The following is a 17185-nucleotide window of genomic DNA, read 5'->3' as shown; positions in this document are numbered from 1 at the left end:
CTAGTCCGTGGCAGAACCACTCGTATTACCTTATATAGAAATTTACTGTCTGGTGTCTCTGGTTTCCGATATGGTACAATTCATTATTATAACGCTCTCCCTTTCATGTCAGCCTCAGGAATGTTAGTGACTGAAGCAGGGGAAGTGGGGAGCGGCTGGAGAGGGAAGAGGGTTGGAAGGGTGTTTAAACAATACAGACTTCTTGTTCTAAAACACTGGTTGGTAAACGTTTTTCTAAAAGGGGCCAGATAGTAAATAGCTTAGGCTTTGGGGGCAACTTCTCGGCAGCGTTATAGCGAGAAAGCAGCCCTAGACAATATGGATGATCCTGGCTGTATTCCAATAAAACTTTATAGACACTGAAATATGAACTTCATATAATTTTCACGCGTCACAAAATGTTCTTTTGATTATTTTCAACCACTTGAAAATTGAAAAATCATTTTGAGCTCGTGGGCCATGCAAAATTAAGTGGCGGGTTAGATTTAGATGGAGGACTGTAGTTTGCCCACCGTGTTCTAGAATAATTGTGTCGTATAGCTCTGCTTCAATGGGAACTTCCTCATGTGCACAGTAAGAGAAGGCTTGGCAGACGATTTCCAGTCTCCCATTAATATATTTTACTTATTTTCTGGTGGGTAGGCATGATTTCCAAAACCTATTAAATGTTTAAATGGTTGAAAGAAATCTTCCCAGACGATTTGACTTTAAAATCTTTATGCTGTCCACCTCACTGAGGGTCTGAGTAGAAAATACGGAGCAGATATTTTGGGAGTTTGTGAAAATATTCAGGCACTATCATACACAATCCCAAAGTAACTGGTACAGCATATTTTGCTAGTTTGGGATTTTGTTGTTGTTAAATTGAATCTGTCATTTCTGTTTCTCTAAATTTTTTTGGTCTTTTTCTGGTCAGGCACTTTTTTGCGTCAAAAATGTAGTATCAGTTTTTCTCTCTTGAATTGCGAACTGTTCAGTTTTGGTTTTGCCTTTCACTCCACCTTCTTAGCTCTGGTCCTAATCTTCCACTTTCTCTGTGGTTGTCTTTTTGTCTCTCTTGCAGTCAGCTGAGTCCACTAATTGAATAAGGCACCAACAGGTGTGCGAACAAGGTGTGGGCTCTCTTAACCGAGAGATGCCCTGTTCAGGTACCTTTCTCTTAAGACTGCTTACCTCAAAGTTGCTATAGTGTTAACCACCACTTTCTTCATGCCGACCGTGTTTTACAGACTAGTACACTTGTATATAAACCAAAACAAGTTAGACCACACAGTGCTGGCCTTTAATATATGTGATGCACTCTGGTATTTTATTTAATTTTTAAAAGTATGCAGACGACCCCCTACATTGCTTTCACGATCACGCTAAGTCACAACTTGTGGTTTGAGACTGGACACTAGTATATTTTTTGAAGCCTCTAGCCAGGTCCTGACCACCTTTTACGTTTTTTTAAAATTTTATTGAAGTATAGTTGCTTTACAATGCTGTGTTAATTTCTGTTGTACACCAAAGTGACTCAGTTATACATATATATATACGTATTCTTTTTCATATTCTTTTCCATTATGGTTTATCACAGGATATTGAATATAGTTCCCTGTGCTATAGTAGGACCTTGTTTATCCATCCTGTGTACAATAGTTTGCATCTGCTAATCCCAACCTCCCAATACTTCCCTCCCCAGCCCCCGTCTTGGCCTCCACCTTGGCACCCACAAGTCTGTTCTCTATCTGACCACCCCTTATAAAATAGCAACACACCTCCTCCACAGGTAATCACTTTCTTTCCTCTTTCTTTTTTTTTTTCATAGCACATATCACCACCTGACAAATGTTTGTTCATAGGCTTTTTCTCCTACACTAGAATATAAATCTATGGCAGGATCTTTGTTTTAGTGTAACACCAGCAACTGAACCAGAGCTTACCAGATGAGGAAGCTCAGGCAGACAGTGCCAAGGTCACATAGTGAGTGTTGGAGTTGGAATTTGAATTTAATCGATCTTCTATTAAGACAGCAAAAGTGTTTTGGAGAATGAATCACTTTGGACAAGAATGAATAGATGGAGAGAGACTAGTTAAGAGTTACTTGTGATAAACTAGGTAAAATAATTATGTTGTAAGGCTAATGGCACTGGGACTCTAAGGAAAATAAAAGAGGAGCTATGCTGCAAAGAAAAATCAACAAGACTTGATGAAGGGTGACTGGGAGGAAAGTGGCATCAAATACTTATTGACTACTTATTATATATTGGTCATTTTAAAGTTTCCAGCTGGCTGACCGGTGGAATTATTGACAAAGATATATGATACCATATACTATTAATTATAATAAATTATCTCATGATAAAACAAGACAGCAAAAGTGATCGTATCTGATAAAATGAACTGTTTACCAAAAGGAATGAGAGAGGGAAATAATACCCGGACGTAGCTGTGGGTGATTCTGTGTTCATTAGCAACTGTGTCTCACTAGTTTTTGGCAAAAAGTCTTAGCCATTCAAAAAAAATGTTGCAGGACTCACCGTGTGCCAAGCGTTTTTCTGGGAACTGGAGATACCTGGGATGAACAAGACGTATACAGCTCTCCTGCCCTTTTATAAATCCCTTTATTGTTTGTTTTTCTTATTACAAAAGCAGAGCTCGTTACAGAAAAACCTGAAAATTACACAAACAAAAGAAGAACATAAAGAATACCAATTTTGTTTCTGGCCAAATTGTTTTTATTCAAATCACTAGGAGTGGAAGAAAATACACGAAAACATTAATAGTCATTGGCCCTTGGTTACTGAAATTATGGATGATGGTTATTTTATTCTTTATATATTGCTCTACTTAAAATTTTTCTCCAGTGGACAGACATCAGTCTTATAAACAGAAAAAGAAACCCACACATTTTAGAAAAAATATAAAAAGCAATGGCAGATGAGTGATGCAAATGAAAAGTTGTCTTAGTGTGATAGAATTCTAAGTAATTTCTCTTAAAATATTTAATGCAACTGTATGAGGGAGTTGGAGGAAAATTATAAAATTGAAAGCACGCTGTACTTGTTTGAACTTGTACTTTGTTTTCATTTACTATTGTGATATTAGGTAGAGTGAAGTAATTGTTTTATACTTATAAATGCGTTAATATTTAACCCTTGTGGAGCGTCCCTCTGGATTTCTGAAAGGCCACCTTTCCCCGCTGTGCTAGCCATTAACGTTAAGCTACACGAGCTCTGCATTGGTGACAGTGAATGAAGGAAATGACCTAGAGCAGAATCCCTGGGGCTTAGACTTAGAATCAATGGGACGAAGTAAATAAATATTTTTCAAATGAAAAATATTGAATAGGAAATTCCTCCTGGCCTTGGCCCAGTCCATAAGCAGAGATGAGAAGGCTTCACACATAGAACCTCCTTTTAGAAACCTTGCTCTAAGCATTTTACCCCAAGCACGTTGTTCTTTTTTTCTTTTTTTTGCGGTACGCGGGCCTCTCACTGCTGTGGCCTCTCCCATTGCGGAGCACAGGCTCCGGACGCGCAGGCTCAGCAGCCATGGCTCACGGTCCCAGCCGCTCCGCAGCACGTGGGATCCTCCCGGACCGGGGCACGGACCCGTGTCGCCTGCATTGGCAGGCGGACTCCCAACCGCTGCGCCACCAGGGAAGCCCACGTTGTTCTTCTATTCAAAATTTTAGTGTACTGTGCATTTTAATTTACAACTGAAGACCTCTTCTGAAGTTCACTGGAGTGAAAATTTGTAATTGCTGGCCATTGTCCATTCTTCCTTCTCCAGACTGAGCCCCTCTTCCTTCTTCAGACTTCTTGTAGTTTGGTAGGACTGTCCATCAGGATACTCTGCTCTCCATCAGCCAAAGTGTAGGTACTTAACCCCCGTTGGGCCCGTCAGCCATGCCCTTTCTGGAATGTGGATTCCCTAAACCCTTGCTGGTGAAGCACCCCAAGGTGCTGGCCACTGGTTCCTGCTTCCAAGATCTCTAGAATGGCTGCTTTTATTCTGTGAGCTCCACATGCCCTACCATATATTCCCTTTTTGCTGAAGTTAGCCTGAGTCCATTTGTTGCTTACAACCAAACAATGTCTGATGTTCACCTAACCCCTTCCCCCTCCAAGTCCTGAATTCAACCATAGATTCTCCTGAATAAGGACTATGGCCCTGTAGTTGGAGAGGAAATAGATAAGGTACTAAAAACTTTGCAAATGTGTATTTACAATTGTATGAAAGCTACAGGAAAACAGAAAGTTGTGCAAAGTGTTTCCAACAGCGGATTCAATACAGTGAATTGGGTACACAGCTGAAAGAAAGGACAAGATACCCTGGATATTTGTCACTGCTTCCTGTACCCCTAGAGCTGATATTAGTAACTGCAAGAAGCAGCTACCACACTTAGGGCTTGGGGAGCGAAAGGAAAGCAGTGGGGTTACCAGAACCTGGGAGCTTGGAGGAGAGGTCCTGCGCTGGCTGGTGCATGGGCCTCTGTTGGGGGCACTCCACACAGCCCCTGCTCAGACCCCCAAGAGGGCGTGGCTGATGGGCACTGGTGCCTCTGCGGAGGCCTGGTATGGTGATGCTGGGAAGGCTGAAAGAAGCTGGAGGCTGGTGGGGGGGGGTGAGTGGGGGCTGTTGATGGAAGCTGGCCACCAGAGGTCCCTTGTCCCTCCTTCCAGTCTCCCATCAGAACCTCCCATTAACAGAACCTCATGGGAAGGCAACCAGCTTGGGAGTTTGGGAAAAACAGTTTGTAGAGTCCCCGCCCTGGTATCACAGAGCAGAGTTTAAAAGGGTCAGCTTATGGGGCTTCCCTGGTGGTCCAGCGGTTAAGACTGCGCTCCCAGTGCAGGGGGCCCGGGTTGGATCCCTGGTCAGGGAACTAGATCCCACATGCCACAACGAAGATCCCGTGTGCCGCACCACAGACCTGGTGCAGCCAAATAAATAAATAAATATTAAAAAAGAAAAAAAAGGGTCAGCTTAGAGCTGAGACAGGTAAATAACCATGACAAAAGCGTGCTTTACCTTCAAAAGGATCTGTAGTGGTTTTTGAAAATAGAATTCCCTGGTAAATTGGAAATTTTCAGTATATCTGTGGCTGAATGTAAATTACATCATTATTGTACTTTATGCCGAAAGACCTAAAGGCACAAATTTAAAACCTGTAACATGTTCTCTGGCCCTTAGTGATGGCATATGGATGTATCAGTTGGAAACTTTGTCTCCTAATACATATTTATGAGGTGCAGAAGTTACAGCAAGATTGCTTCATTTGATTATTACAAATAGGAAACCAGCATTGATGTAAAGCTTTCTTAGTCATCAAGAGGTTCTGTAATTGTAAGGTAATTTACAAATTCCTTTTGAGACTTGCTTTTCAAAATATGTTAGAAGAAAAGCCAGAGAAGTTCATTATATCGTTAAGAAAATACTTCATAATCTCACTTAAGGGAACTTACTTATGCTTAAAACGTATAAATTAATTAACCTAACAGATTTTACTTGGAAAGTTTGCAAAATTACCAGTCTTCTAAGATTAATGAATAGGAGAAATTATTATACTGCTAGAAAACAAAATGTTAGATGAAAAATGCATCTGTGAATGTTCACAGCAGCTTTATTTGCAATAGCCAAGAACTGAAATCAGCCCAGATGTCCTTCCGCTGGTGAATAGTTAAACAAGCTGTTCTACAATTCATACCACGGAATCAAACTCAGCAATAAAAAGAAAGGAACTCTTCATACACACGTCTTGGATGAATCTACAGGGAATTATGTTGAGCAAAAAAAGCCAATCCCAAAAGGTTACATACCTTATAATTCCAGTCACATAGCATTTCTGAAATGACAAAACTTTAGAAATCGAGGAGAGCTTAGTAGTGGCCAGAGGTTAGGGATTAGGGGTGAGGTTTAAGGAATGTGAGTGTGGTAATAAAACAGCAAAATGAGGAATCCTTGCGCTTGTGGTATTGGAATGGTTTAGTATCTTGACAGTGGTGGTGGATACATAAACCTATATAGGGATAAAATTGTGTAGCACAATGCACAAAGACACACACATACAAATGAGTACAGGTGTAACTGGGGAAATCTGACGATGAGTGGATTGTATCAGTAACAATATTCTGATTGTGATAATATACTATAGTTTTGCAAGATGTTACCTTTGGAGGAAACTGGGCACAGTGTATGAAGGCTGTCTCTATAATATTTCTTACAACTGCATGTGAATTCACAATTATCTCAAAATTTTTATTTACAAATTAAAATTAAAAATGGTGTGCAGCAACAATCAAAAAACCTTAGTGGTGGTTTCAGTCTTGTTCCACTTACTGAAATAATAGTTCCTGCACATGTGGGATTTTTCAAATTTTAAATTATAGACAATCTCAAACATACACAAAAGAAAATAGAATAGTGGAACGAACGCCCATGTATACACCACCTAGCTTCAGTAGTGATCAGCTCATGGTCAAATGTGTTTCATCTATCCCCCCGCCACTCCTACCATCCCTCATTTATTTTGATGGATATATCACATTTCATATGATTTCATTTGTAAATATTTCTATATGCATCTCTAAAATACAAGGGTTCCTTTTTATTATTTTTTTACATTGAGATTAACATTGGTTTATAACATATTTCATGTGTACAGAATTATATTTCTACTTCTCTACACCCTACAGCGTGCCCACCACCAAAAACTTAGTTTCCATCCGTCACCATACAGTTGACCCCCTTTACCTATTTTGTCCTTCCTCCCTTCCCCTCTGGTAACCACTACTCTGTTCTCTGTATCTATGTATTTGTTTTGGTTTGGTTTGTCCATTTATTTGTGTGTGTGTTTGTTTGTTTTTTATATTCCACATATGTGTGAAATCGTGGTATTTTTCTTTCTCAGTCTGACTTACTTCACTCAGCATGATACCTTCAAGGTCCATCCATGTTGTCGCAAATGGCAAGATTTCACCTTTTTTATGGCTGATTAGTATTTCAGTGTGTGTGTGTGCGCACACGTGCGTATATCTTTTTTCATTCATCCATTGATGGACACTTAGCTATTATAAATAATACTGAGATGAACATAGGGGTGCGTGTATCTTTTTGAATTAGTGTTTTCGTATTCTTTGGATAAATAGCCTGAAGTGGAATAGCTGGGGGAATTCCCTGGTGGCCTACTGGTTAGGATTCCAGGCTTTCACTACTGGGGCTCTGGTTCAATCCCTGGTCGGGGAATTGAGATCCCATAAGCCAAACCACACGGCCAAAAAAAAAAAAAAAAGCAGATTAGCTGTATCATATCGTAGTTCTATTCTTAATTTTTGGGGTAACCTCCATGCTGTTTTCCATAGTGGCTACACCAGTTTACATTCTTTTTTTTTGGAGTTTTTAAAAAAATTTTAATTTTTAAAAATTTTTGGCTGTGTTGGGTCTTCGTTGCTGTGCGTGGGCTTTCTCTAGTTGCGGTGAGCGGGGGCTACTCTTCGTTGCAGTGCGCGGGCTTCTCATTGTGGTGGCTTCTCTTGTTGCAGAGCATGGGCTCTAGGCATGTGGGCTTCAGTAGTTGTGGCACGCGGGCTCAGTAGTTGTGGCTCACAAGCTTTTAGCGTGCAGGCTCAGTAGTTGTGGTGCACGGGCTTAGTTGCTCCGCAGCATGTGGGATCTGGCATGTGGGATCTTCTTGGACCAGGGCTCGAACCTGTGTCCCCTGCACTGGCAGGTGGATTCTTAACCACTGTGCCACCAGGGAAGCCCAGTTTACATTCTTATCAACAGTGTATGAAGATTCTAAGGGCTTCTTTTTCAAAAAATTCAAAATAACTGCAATACATTCTCACACGGAAAAAAGTTAGTTAACAATTCCTTGATATCAGTATCCAGATAGCATTTACATTTCCTGACTTGTTTCATAATGAGGTATAGTTTATGTACCATAAACTGCACCAATTTAAAGTATACAATTCATCAAGTTTTTACAGATGGTAACACCCATAAAAGCGCTACCACAATAAAAAAAACCAGAACATTTTAATTATCCCCCAAAGTTTCCCTTGCCCCTTCCTCTGTCTCCGGCCACAGAAAAATCATTGATTTGCTTTCTGTCACTATAGATGAGTTTACAGAGAATGTGGTTTTGAAAAAACCCAACAAACCTAAATGGTACACGATTTTATAAAAATTAGAAAGAATTCTAGAGAATGAAGAAAAAATATGTGTGTATTCCTGTCTGATATATTTTGATGGTGAGTCCCTGAGACAGGAAGCAAGTTAAATTTAGAATACTGAATAATAACCGCTAACATTTATTGAGCTGTTAGTATGCAGTTAGTATGTGCCAGTTATTTTACCTCTATTATCTAATTTGTCTCATGATAACCCTCCGATTATTATCAATCCTATTATTATCAAACCCATTATACAATTGAGAAGACTGAGGCTCAGAGAGGTAACTTACCCATGATCTCACAGCTTGTAATTGAAGGAGCTTAGATTATAAATACTAGGTCCCTGACTCCAGTGCAATTCCCTTACCTTAAACACAGCTGTCATCAGTTTATCAGCAAAAAGAACTGACACGAGAAGAACACCTGGGTGTGTTGTGAAAAAGTCTTACCCTTTCTTTGACAAAGGAGCAAAGACAACTCAATGGACAAAGGATAGTCTGTTCAACAAATGCTGTGGGAAGAACAGGACAGCCACGTGCAAAAGACTGAATGGAAACACAGAACATACATCTTTTACAAAACTTAACCCAAAATGGAGAGTAGACCTAAATGTGAAACTATAAAATCCCTAGGGACTTTCCTGGTGGCACAGTGCTTGAGAATCCGCCTGCCGTTGCAGAGGACACGAGTTTGAGCCCTGGTCCGGGAAGATCCCACATGCCTCAGAGCAACTAAGCCCGTGGGCCACAACTACTGAGCCTGCGCTCTAGAGCCTGCAAGCCACAACTACTGAAGCCCACGTGCCTAGAGCCCATGCTCCGCAACAAGAGAAGCCACCGCAATGAGAAGCCTGTGCACCACACCAAGAGTAGTCCCCACTCGCCGCAACTAGATAAAGCCTGTGCGCAACAAAGACCCAACGCAGCCAAAAATAAATAAATAAATGAATATAAATTTATTTTTAAAAATTGCCAACTTAAAAAAATATATATATATATATTTAGATTGCTTAAAGTGGTGGCTTTAAAACTTTTCTTGGCTGCAATCCACAGCAACGTATACATCTTACATTATCTATCAATCTATCATCTTTCAGTCTATCATCTTTCCATCTTTCTATGATACTGAAACAAATTTCTCACAAAGTAGTACCTATCCTCACTGTGTGTAATGCACTCTGATGTGATCTATTCTGTTCTCTTTCATTTTTAAAAAATGCTGATCATGATCCTCTAATTCGTTTCACTAATGGGCCAAGACCTATAGTTTAAAAAATGTGGCTTGGAAAGCTCCAGGTGAAATTTGCAGTGAATAGACCAAAGTGTCACATGTGATTATCAAAATGCATTAAAAGAGGGCTTTTACCACTTTACTTCTTAATACATATAAAAATTTTAAATTGACATACCACAGACTGTATTTCTGGGGATTGAGATTGATAGATCAAGCCTTTTTAAAAAATATATTTATTTATTTGGCTGCACTGCGTCTTAGATGCGGCATGGGGGATGTTCACTGCACGATCTTCGTTGCAGCGGCATGCACTCTTAGCTGCGCCACGTGGACTCCTAGTTGCAGCATGCATGTGGGATCTAGTTCCCTGACAGGAATCGAACCTGGGCCCCCTGCGTTGGGAGCGTGGCCTCTTAACCACTGGACCACCAGGGAAGTCCCTAGATCAAGCCTTTTAATTTTACTTTTCAAATTGTTTGAAAGACTAGTTTTAACATGTGTAACTTTTATAGTAAAAAAGAACTCTAGCGTGATGTTAGCTATTTATCCTAAGGAGCCGATGTCATGTCATACTTCTAAAAGTTATGTTTTATAAAACATAGTGGAGGGACTTCCCTGGCGGTCCAGTGTTTAAGACTCCATGCTCCCAATGCAGGGGGCACAGGTTCGATTCCTGGTTGGGGAACTAAGATCCTGCATGCAGCACAGCACATAAATAAATAAATAAATAAAATAAAATAAAATAAAAGTACTACTTAACAAAAAAGCAGTGGAAAATTGGACACAACAGGAACGTGCAATTACAGGGTATTAGTTCCATAAATTGTAGATTATCCATGTAGTGTACTACGCAGCCATTAACAATGATGATTTAAGGTCTAGCTCAGTGGTTCTCAATCAGGGGCGATTTCGCCTCCCCGGGGACCTTTGGCAATGTCCAGAGACATTTTGGGTTGTTACACTGGGGGAGGGGAGGGCTCCTTGCATCTAGTGGGTAGAGGCCAGGGATGCTGCTGAACAGCCTACAGTGCACAGGACAGTCTCCACAGGAAAGAATGATCCCCAAATAGCAATAGTGCTAAGGGTGAGAAACCCTAGTTTAGCTAAATGATTATATTGTCATGGAGGCTTTACCTCCCTCATATCTGTAAATAATCTTTTTTAGTAGCATTTTATCTATCTCTCTCTCATACTTGGAATACAGTTATCTATGTTCATGTCTTATTTCCCTTCCTAGGTAGAAAGCTCCTTTTTACAGATAGGATACGTGCCTGATTCATCTCGGTATAACCAGCAACCAGACCACCTTGTGTCTTCTAACTGTTTAATAAATGTTTGTTGAGTTATTACATAAGAATACAGGGCTTCCCTGGTGGCGCAGGGCTTCCCTGGTGGCGCAGTGGTTGAGAGTCCACCTGCCGATGCAGGGGACATGGGTTCGTGCGCTGGTCCGGGAGGATCCCATGTGCCGCGGAGCGGCTGGGTCTGTGAGCCATGGCCGCTGAGCCTGCGCGTCTGGAGCCTGTGCTACGCAACGGGAGAGGTCACAACAGTGAGAGGCCCGCGTACCGCAAAAAAAAAAAAAAAGAATACAGATCATGGCACTGTAAGTATTGAAATAGAATGATGTCCACAATATACTTTTTTTTCTAATTTTATTGATTTGAGTACTCTCCCTGTTTTTCTTCATGAGTCTGGCTAATGGTTTATCAATTTTGTTTATCTTCTCAAAGAACCAGCTTTTAGTTTTGTTGACCTTTGCTATTGTTTTCTTTGCTTCGATTTCATTTACTTCTGCTCTGATCTTTATGATTTCTTTCCTTCTGCTAACTTTGGGTTTTGTTTGTTCTTTCTCTAGTTCCTTTAGGTGTAAGGTTAGATTGTTTGAGATTTTTCTTGTTTCTTGAGGTAGGCTTGTATAGCTATAAGCTTCCCTCTTAGAACTGCTTTTGCTGCATCCCATGGGTTTTGGATCGCCGTGTTTTCATTGTCATTTGTCTCTAGGTATTTTTCGATTTCCTCTTTGATTTCCTCAGTGATCTCTTGGTTATTTAGTAACATATTGTTTAGCCTCCATGTGTTTGTGTTTTTTACGTTTTTTCCCTGTAGTTCATTTCTAATCTCATAGCACTGTGGTCAGAAAAGATGCTTGATATGATTTCAATTTTCTTAAATTTACTGAGGCTTGATTTGTGACCCAAGATGTGATCTATCCTGCAGAACGTTCCGTGTGCACTTGAGAAGAAAGTGTAATCTGCTGTTTTTGGATGGAATGCCCTATAAATATCAATTAAATCTATCTGGTATATTGTGTCATTTAAAGCTTCTGTTTCCTTATTTATTTTCATTTTAGATGATCTGTCCATTGGTGTAAGTGAGGTGTTAAAGTCCCCCACTAATATTGTGTTACTGTCGATTTCCTCTTTTATAGCTGTTAGCAGTTGCCTTATGTATTGAGGTGCTCCTATGTTGGGTGCATATATATTTATAATTGTTGTATCTTCTTCTTGGATGGATCCCCTGGTCATTATGTAATGTCCTTCCTTGTATCTTGTAACATTCTTTATTTTAAAGTCTATTTTATCTGATATGAGTATTGCTACTCCTGCTTTCTTTTGATTTCCATTTGCATGGAATATCTTTTTCCATCCCCTCATTTTCAGAGTGAATGTGTCCCTAGCTCTGAAGTGGGTCTCTTGTAGACAGCATATATATGGGTCTTGTTTTCATATCCATTCAGCAAGCCTGTGTCTTTTGGTTGTAGCATTTAATCCATTCATGTTTAGGGTAATTATTGATATGTATGTTCCTATGATCATTTTCTTAATTGTTTTGGGTTTGTTTTTGTAGGTCCTTTTCTTCTCTTGTGTTTCCCACTTAGAGAAGTTCCTTTAGCATTTGTTGTAAAGCTGGTTTGGTGGTGCTAAATTCACTTAGCTTTTGCTTGTCTGTAAAGCTTTTGATTTCTCCATCGAATCTGAATGAGACCCTTGCCGGGTAGAGTAATCTTGGTTGTAGGTTCTTTCCTTTCATCACTTTAAGTATATCATGCCACTCCCTTCTGCCTTGTAGAGTTTCTGCTGAGAGATCAGCTGTTAACCTTATGGGAGTTCCTTAGTATGTTATTTGTCGTTTTTCCTTTGCTGCTTTTAATAATTTTTCTTTGTCTTTAATTTTTGCCAGTTTGATTACTATGTGTCTTGGCATGTTTCTCCTTGGGTTTATCCTGTATGGGACTCTCTGCGCTTCCTGGATTTGGGTGGCTATTTCCTTTCCCATATTAGGGAAGTTTTCGACTATAATCTCTTCAAGTATTTTCTCGGGTCCTTTTTCTCTCTCTTCTCCTTTTGGGACCCCTATAATGTGAATGTTGTTGCGTTTAATGTTGTCCCAGAGGTCTCTTAGGCTGTCTTCATTTCTTTTCATTCTTTTTTCTTTATTCTGTTCCACAGCAGTGAATTCCACCATTCTGTCTTCCAGGTCACTTATCTGTTCTTCTGCCTTAGTTATTCTGCTATTGATTCCTTCTAGTATAGTTTTCATTTCAGTTATTGTATTGTTCATCTCTGTTTGTTTGTTCTTTAATTCTTCTAGGTCTTTGGTAAACATTTCTTGCATCTTCTCGATCTTTGCCTCCATTCTTTTTCCGAGGTCCTGGATCATCTTCACTATCATTATTCTGAATTCTTTTTCTGGAAGGTTGCGTATCTCCACTTCATTTAGTTGTTTTTCTGGGGGTTTTTCTTGTTCCTTCATCTGGTACATAGCCTTCTGCCTTTTCATCTTGTCTGTCTTTCTGCGAATGTGGTTTTTGATCCACAGGCTGCAGGATTGTAGTTTTTCTTGCTTCTGCTGTCTGCCCTCTGGTGGATGAGGCTATCTAAGAGGCTTCCACAATATACTTTACTGGAGAAAAAAAGCAGATTAGAAAACAATGTGAGTTATCTATAGATTCAGTGCAGTCCTTATTACAATCCCAACTAACTTCTTTGCAGAAATTGATAAGCTGACCCTCAAATGCAGATGGAAGATCAAGGGGCCTGGAAAAGCCCAAACAGTCTTGAACAAAGGTGGAGGACTCACACTGTAGAACTCTTGGAAGAAAGGATAGGAGAAAATCTTTGAGACCGTGGGTTAGGCAGTGATTTCTGAGATATGACACCAAAAGAACAAGTGACCCCCAAAAAAAAACCGCACAAAAAAACCCCCGATAAACTGGACTTCATCGAAACTTCTGGGGCTTCCCTGGTGGCGCAATGGTTAAGAATCCACCTGCCAATGCAGGGGACACCGGTTCAAACCCTGTTCTGGGAAGATCCCACATGCTGCAGAGCAACTAAGCTTGTGCGCCACAACTACTGAGCCTGCACTCTAGAGCCCTCGAGCCACAACTACTGAGCCCGTGTGCCACAACTACTGAAGCCCATGCACCTAGAGCCCATGCTCCGCAAAAAGAGAAGCCACCGCAATGAGAAGCCCATGCACTGCAATGAAGAGTAGCCCCCGTTCGCTGCAACTAGAGAGAGCCTGCGCACAGCAACAAAGACCCACTGCAACCAAAAATAAATAAAGTAAATAAATTTATTTTAAAAAGTATTTATTAAAGAATAATTTAAAACTTCTGTGCTGCTAATGATATATCAAGAAAGTGAAAGGACAACCCACAGAATGGGAGAAAATTTTTGGAACTCATATATCTCATAAGAGAATATATCCAGAATGCATAAAGAACTCTTACAACTCAATAATAAAAGATAACCAAATTTTAAAATGGGCTAAGGATATGAATAGACATTTTTCCAATGAAGATGTACAAATAGCCAATGCAAGGGAGGGAAAAAGATATTTTCTTCTACACTTCTAAGTTCTCAGCTTGGGCCCCTGTAACAAAAGATAGATTAACAAGAGAAAAGCATACAAATTTATTTAATATAAGTTCTATGTGACACAGGAGCTTTCATAAGGAAATGAAGACCTGAAGAAGTTGTTAAACCTGAATGCTTTTATGCTAGGTTTGATGAAGAGCAGAGAGTTGCAGAGAAATATAATAAGACAAAAAGGATATGAGCTAAGAATAGTAAACCGGGGCCCTGCACCAATAAGCGCATGAAGAGGGAAATGTAAGTAAAATCACAGCAAGAAGCTGCTTTACACACACAATAATGGCTATAATGAAAAAGACAGACAATAACAAGTGTTGGTGAGGATGTGGAGAAACTGGAGCTCTCACACCTTGCTGGTGGGAATGTAAAATAAGGCAGCCGCTGGAAAACAGTTTGCAGTTCCTCAAAAAATTAAACATAGAGTCACCATATGACCCAGCAATTCTACCACTAGATATGTACCCAAGAGAAATGAAAACATATATTAACACAAAAAGTTGTACACAAACGTTCATTGCAGCATTATTCATAGTAGTCAAAAAGTAGGACTTACCTGGTGGTGCAGTGGTTAAGAATCTGCCTGCCAATGCAGGGGACACGGGTTTGAGCCCTGGGCGGGGAAGATCCCACATGCCGCAGAGCAACTAAGCCCATGCACCACAACTACTGAGCGTGCACTCTAGAGCCTACGAGCCACAACTACTGAAGCCTGTGATCCACAACAAGAGAAGCCACCACAATGAGTAGCCTGCGCACCGCAATGAAGAGTAGCCCCCACTCACCACAACTAGAGAAAGCCCACGCGCAGCAACGAAGACCCAACACAGACAAAAATAAATAAAATAAATAAATTTATTTTTTAAAAAAGTAGAAACAACCCAAATGTCCATCAGCTGATGAATGGCTATATAAATGTGGTATATCCATTAAAATGGGATATTATTTGGCAATAAAGAGAAATGCAGTACAGATATATCCTACACCATGGATAAACCTTGAAAATATGCTAAGTGAAAGAAGCCAGGCATAAAATGCCATATATTGTAATAGTCTGTTTAAGTGAAATGTACAGAATAGGCAAATCCATTAGAGACACAAAGTAGGTTAGTGGTTGCCTAGGGTTGGGAAGTTTGGGGGGAAATGGGGAGTGACTGCTAATGGATCCAGGTTTCTTTTAGGGAGAATGTAAATGTTTTAAAAGTAGATTGTGGCAATAGTTGCACAAACCTGTAAATATACTAAAACCCAGTCATTTGTACACTTTAAATGGGTGAATTGTACAGTATGTGAATTTTGTCTCAATAAAGATATTTTTTTAAAAAAAGTAAAAGCAGCACTACGTGTATTTGCTCCCTCAAATGTAGTTTGCTAAGATAAATGTGGAATGTTAGTGGGTCAGCTTGTACCTGGTTTCCAAAAACATTCATTGTGAAACCCCTGATTGATGAGTTGCAGCTGCACTAGGAAGGAGGTGATTTGGCACTTACTCTCAGAGACAAGGCACCGAGCGTAGTGTACATGTAGATGCTGCATTGAAGGGGTGGCGGCCCTGAGTTGAAGTACTCAGCACCGGGTTCAACCCAATGCTTGCAACTGAGCATGCTCCGTGTGGTGGAGGGACCTGGAAGCCGTGCCTGACCACCCCAGAAAGGAGCTGCTTTTTGGCCACATGCATTGCATTGCTTATTGCATATCTTTTAAAGCTGTGTAAACTAGCGTGGGAGGGGGCATTACCACAATGTGTAGTGCATTCTTCTATTTAGCTATATTAGCTAGTGATTCTCTTTGGGTGACAAAATTCTGGGTGATCTTTATTTTCTTTATACTTATCTGTATTTTCTGATTTTTCTAATCTATAAGATTTTCTTTCTTTTTTAATAAAATGGTCTGAAAAACAGAAGTCTTTGCATTCGTGGACTAAGTCCTACTTGGTCATGTTGAATAATTCTGTTAACGTACTATTGAATTGTTTGCTATTATACTGTTTATAGTTTTTCATCTAGTGCTTTGGTCTTCTGTTTTTTTTCAAACTACAAGCATACCTCACTTTATTGCCCTTCACTTTACTGTGCTTCACGGATGTTGCATTTTCTACAAATTGAAGGTTTGTGGCAACCCTGCTTCGAGTAAGTCTATCGGCACCATTTTTTCCAACAACATTTGCTTACTTTGTGTGTCACATTTTGGTAATTCTGGCAATATTTTAACTTTTTAATTACTCTTGTTATATTTGTTATGGTGATTTGTGATCAGTGATTTTCTTAAAATAAATTTATTTTTTTATTTATTTTTATTTTTGGCTGCATTGGGTCTTTGTTGCTGTGCGCAGGCTTTCTCTAGTTGCAGCAAGCTGGGGCTACTCTTTGTTGCAGAGCATGGGCTCTAGGTGTGCGGGCTTCAGTAGTTGTGGCACGTGAGCTCGCTCAGTAGTTGTGGCTTGCAGGCTCTAGTGCACAGGCTCAGTAGTTGTGGCGCATGGGCTTAGTTGCTCCGTGGCATGTGGGATCTTCCCTGACCAGGGCTCAAACCCGTGTCCCCTGCATTGGCAGGTGGATTCTTAACCACTGCACCACCAGGGAAGTCCCTGATCAGTGATCTTTGATATTAATATTACAAAAAGATTATGACTTGCTGAAGCCTCGGATGATGGTTAGCATTTTTTAGCAATAACATATTTTTAAATTAAGGTACGTACTTTTTTTTTTAGACATAATGCTGTTGCACACTTAATAGACTACAGTATAGTGTAAACATAACTTTTATATGCACTGGGAAACCAAAAAAGTCGCGTGACTCTCTTTACTGCGATATTCCCTTTATTGCAGTGGTTTGGAACTGAACCTGCAATATCTCCAAGATATGCCTGTAAACTCTTCAAGATTCAATTTCAGGGTTATACTGTCCTCA

The sequence above is a fragment of the Mesoplodon bidens genome (genome assembly GCF_964165515.1).
Source record: "Mesoplodon bidens genome assembly, chromosome: X".
Taxonomy (NCBI): Eukaryota; Metazoa; Chordata; class Mammalia; order Artiodactyla; family Ziphiidae; genus Mesoplodon; species Mesoplodon bidens.
The sequence above is the reverse complement of the archived record's forward strand: the minus strand, read 5'-3'. Positions refer to the sequence as shown.